Raw genomic sequence first — 5,040 nt, forward strand, 5'->3', positions numbered from 1 at the left:
CATTTGGGGCAAGAGATACATGTGATCACAAACCACTTTCCAAAGTCATAGTCCTGTCCACACAATGCTGGGCTGCGGTCAGCGCTGAGTCTCGGCGTCTTGTCCCATCTTCCAGATGACCAGGCGCATGCAGGTGCTGGTGTCCTCACTGGAGCTGTGGCCATCCACCCTGTCCTGGATGACGTGTCCGAGGTAGTGTGCCGTGAGGTTGCGAAGGGAGTGCTTGTAGGGGAGGCCCCGGTGGTGCGGGAAGAGCACCGATGTGTCCAGCAAGATATGTCTGATCACACAGCAGTTCCCAAAGTCATAGTCCTGTCCTTAAAATGCTCAGTCTTGGCGTCTTGTCCCATCTTCCAGATGACCAGGCACATGCAGGCGCTGGTGTCCTCGCTGGAGCTGTGGCCATCCACCCTGTCCTGGATGACGTGTCCGAGGTAGTGTGCCGTGAGGTTGCGAAGGGAGTGCTTGTAGGGGAGGCCCCGGTAGTGCAGGAAGAGCACAGATGTATCCAGCACGGTGCTGTGGATAAGCTTCAAAGCCAGCAGGTCACTCTGCAGGCTGTGTCCGATGAGGATGGTGTGGGCATTGAAGAGAGTCAGCAAGGTGGCCTGGACGTCCCGGAGCGAGGTGCTGGTGTCGACCAGGTCAGCTGTGGTGACTCCTGAAAACCTGGTGTTGTAGTCCACGATGTCGCGGTCTGGCCTGACGAAGGTGTCTTATACCACCTGCAGGGTGCTGTCTACCATGCTGATGCGGGTCAGCTCCAGGCCAGAGGTGGTGTAGCACATCTCACAGTCCAGGGCGTAGATGCTGGGGTGAGCCCCTGGGGGCAGCTCTTTGGCCAAGGTCTGCACAAAGCCCTGCAGGTTCTGCTGGCCGCCGTCCTGCACGTGCTGCTGGGCCACCTGGCAGCCAGGGGAGCCGATGGGGGCCGAGCAGCACGTGTACTGAATCTGCCAGCGCCCAGCCGCTGGAGTGGGGCGCAGCCGCCCCCAGTGGTAGTGACATTCTTCCTGGCGCACACAGCGGCCCGAGGGGGCCACGAGGTACTGGGTGCCACAGCGGCAGCACAGCCCGCAGGAGGCGTCTTGGGGAGGCTTCTCCTGGGCGGTGAAGAGGACAGCGCCCCCTGGCAGTGTGGGGTGCGCGAAGGGGTAGCCATTCTCCTTGAGCTGGGCCTGGGTGAGCAGGTGCTCCTTAAGGCGCTGGTACAGGGTGGCCCCTGACACAGGATCCTCCCCGTGGGGGCTGTCCGGGCGCTGGAGCGAGAAGCTGGTCTGGGCGGCCAACTTGCCCCCCAGCACCACCTCCTGGGACACATCCCTGCTGTCCAGGGTCTTGTGGAGACCGGCTCCCCGGCCAGGTTCCAGGCCCTGCATCGTGCGGAAGGTGTTGGCGGCCACTTCCCTGTCCGTGCTCTCGCTGGGGCTCTGGTGGTCGGCCGCCTTCTCCTCCTTCAGTTCTTTTCCGGTGACTTCCTGGGGGGAGGAGCAGAACTTCAGACCCTCGTCCATAAAGAGGCTGAGACGGCGTTGACGGGGGATGGTGGGCACTTTGCCCCCACACTCTGTTGGAGGAAGGGGCTTCTGAGAAGTCTGCACAGGTGGGCCCCGGGCCATGCGCGTTGGGGGCACAGTGCTGGTGGCCATGGACGCCTGGCCCGATGGGGCAGGTGCCTCTGGTAGCTGGCTGCCCAGCCCCTGGTTTTTGGAAGGCGGGCGGCTGCTGCTGCTGCTGGCCAGGAGGCGCCTCTTGGCACCTTCACCCAGGCAGGGCATGGGGACGCGGGCAATCCTCTTGTGAGACGGCGTTGACGGGTGATGGTGGGCACTTTGCCCCCACACTCTGTTGGAGGAAGGGGCTTCTGAGAAGTCTGCACAGGTGGGCCCCGGGTCATGCGCGTTGGGGGCACAGTGCTGGTGGCCATGGACGCCTGGCCCGATGGGGCGGGTGCCTCTGGTAGCTGGCTGCCCAGCCCCTGGTTTTTGGGAGGCGGGCGGCTGCTGCTGCTGGCCAGGAGGCGCCTCTTGGCACCTTCACCCAGGCAGGGCATGGGGACGCGGGCAATCCTCTTGTCTCTGGCAGCTGAGAGGTGGATGGAGCGGGGCTTCGGGGCCGGCTGCTGGGCAGCCTGGCGCAGGCTGGCTGACTTCATGGGAACCTTGTCTGCTCCTTGCAGCAGGTCACACAGCTCCTGGGTGGTGGGAAGCCCGGTGCGGGGGGCCAGGCCTCTCCTCACAGACGCTGGCTGGATGATGAGATATTTGGGGGCCCAGCTGTATGTGGGGGGCACCGGGAGCAGGCTGCCGGTGCCAACAGGCTGATGGCAGGGTCCCTGGCAGGGAGGCAGGGCCACCAGGATTGGGGCAGGGCAGGAGGCAACCGGCTCGGCCTCCTGAGCTTGCAGATGGCCAGGAGGAAACCAGCTCGGTGCCGTCGCCCTCAGGAGGGTTGGAGCTCGCGCTGCTTCACTTCTCCTGGGTGCTGACATGGTCCTGCTCTCCTGGGCTCTGGTGTCTAATGGCTTAGGCTGGGTGCCTACAGCCCTTATATAGGTGGAAAGCCCTGTCTCCAAGCAGATTAACTCGATCAGACAATGAATCCTACTTGATCTCATTGTCTCTAGATTGGTTTTCAGAAACTCAGGGCACCTGGAGTCAGGTGCACACACTGGTCCCACCCTACTTAATCCAATATTCTCTGGACTGGCTTCTAGAATTCTGGAGCTCCCTCGGGACTGAATCAACAGGAGGGAGCTCTGAGTCCAGAGGGTGGGCCCCATTCTCGGCTGAGTGCCCCAGAGTCACCCGACAACCATGCTTGTCTCTGGGCCAAGGAGAGGAAGCCAAGGCTCTGCTAGGTCAAGTGGGCACAGCCCAAGTCAGGAGCAAGACAGGGATCAGGTGCTGTGACCTTGTGGGAGGGGTCACACACATCTCACTCTCCCTGTTCTTGTCCCTTTCCCCTCCCCGCCCCTCCCAGGGTGGAGCACAACTCTGATTCAATATGGGTCCCGGCACATGTCTGCCAGGACCCCGAGTGTGTGGGACTTCGTCTCCTTGTCTTGCTTGGTGAGATGAGAGGTCCTCTATGTCTCCTGCCCAGGGGACAGAGTGGTCAGACGCAGTGGTTCCTTGACCTCTGCCTTTTCTTCTTTGGGGGGCTGCAACACATGTTCATCCCTCCAGAAGGCTCCCTCCCAATTTTTTCATCTTGCTAAATGGAACCTCTGAACCCATGAAACAGGATAACTCTCCCTTCCTTCTCCCCCAAGTCCCTGGCCACTAATATTCCACTTTTTGTCTCTGTGAATTTGACCACCTCATTAAAGTGGAATTCTGCAGAACTTGCCTCTTTGGGCATGGCTGATTTCATGAGGCATCAGATCCTCAAAGGTCATCATCCATGTTGGAGCATGTGTCAGAATTTCCTTCCTTTTTTAAAGGTGAACACTATACCATGGTACATTGCTGGAAGCCGGTCCATCCTTGGTGCTTGACACAGTCGCTGCAGGAAAGAAACATCTGCACAGCATATGTTTCAAGGGACCTGGCGTATATAGCATACTGTTCTTAATATGTTTGCTCCCCTTAGCGCTATGTGTTTTAACCAAGGTCACCTCTCCGAGAAAACAAGACAATTAAGACAGAACTTGGCTGGAGATCCTAACCAGGACTTGGCTGGAGATCCTGGCTAGGCTGCTGATCAACTGAACGCTGTCTCCGTGTCATTCCTTCTTTGCCAACTCCGTCCACACCTTTGGGGACCCCTGGACCTGCTGGGGTTGGATCCCAACAGTACATGTCTAGGTGCCATTTTGTTTCTTATCCATTCATCTCTCCAGGCACATTCCTCAGTGGCTGCTTCCATCTGACAGTTGTGAACACAGTTGCCCAAATATCTCTTCAAGACCCCACTTTCCATTTCTGTGTGTATATACCCAGAAGAGGCACTGCTGGACCATTTGGTAATTTTATTTAATTTTTAAGTTTTTGTTTGTTAATCCTCTCCAGAGAATATTTTTTCCATTGATTTTTAGAGAGAGTTGGAAAGGAGGGAAGGGAGAGAGAGAGAAGGAGAGAGTGAGAGAAAGGGAGGGAGGGAGGAAGGGAGAGAGAGAGAGATTTTTTGATTGGTTGCCTCCCACACACACCCTGCCTGGAAGCTGGGGGTCAAACCCACCACCGAGGTATGTGCCCTTGAACAGAAATGGAACCTTCAACCCTTTGATTCATGGGCTGATGCTCCACCCACTGAGAAACCGGATAGGGCTTTCAATTTTATTTATTTTTTATCATCATTACAAATTTTAATTCCATATATCCTATCCCCGGGGTGGGCAACACTGGCCCACGTGCCAAAAATGGCACTCTAGTTACTTTTGCTGGCTCGAGAAACCCTCTCTTATAATCTTCCATTTACAATTTTTTTCTTTCTTTCTTTCCTTTTTTTTTTTACTTTATTTTTTATTGGTGACACTCTTACAGATGTTTCTTTTTTTAATTAATTTTTATTGTTCAGATTATTACAGTTGTTCCTCTTTTTTCCCCCTATACCTCCCCTCCACCCAGTTCCCACCCCACCCTCCTCCCTCACTTCCCACCCACTGTCCTCATCCATAGGTGCACGATTTTTGTCCAGTCTCTTCCTACATCCCCCTCACCCTTTCCCCCCAAAGAATAGTCAGTCCAATCCCTTTCTATGTCCCTGATTCTATTATGATCACCAGATTATTTACTCACTTGATTCTTAGATTCACTTGTTGATAGATGCATATTTGTTGTTCATAATTTGTATCTTTACCTTTTTCTTCTTCTTCCTCTTCTTAAAGGATACCTTTCAGCATTTCATATAATACCGGTTTGGTGGTGATGAATTCCTTTAGCTTTTCCTTATCTGTGAAGCTCTTTATCTGCCCTTCAATTCTGAATGATAGCTTTGCTGGTTAAGTAATCTTGGTTGTAGGTTCTTGGCATTCATCACTTTGAATATCTCTTGCCACTCCCTTCTGGCCTGCAGAGTTTCTGTTGAGAAATCATC

At 55.2% G+C, this 5,040-nt stretch overlaps 1 pseudogene; it reads right to left on the reverse strand.

Moving 5' to 3' along the window:
• Nucleotides 1–284: 284 nt before the first annotated feature.
• On the reverse strand, nucleotides 285–1,778 carry LOC102774035 (annotated as a pseudogene).
• Between the last annotated feature and the right edge of the window lie 3,262 nt (nucleotides 1,779–5,040).

The sequence above is a fragment of the Myotis davidii genome, unplaced genomic scaffold (assembly GCF_000327345.1).
Source record: "Myotis davidii unplaced genomic scaffold, ASM32734v1 scaffold31, whole genome shotgun sequence".
Taxonomy (NCBI): domain Eukaryota; kingdom Metazoa; phylum Chordata; class Mammalia; order Chiroptera; family Vespertilionidae; genus Myotis; species Myotis davidii.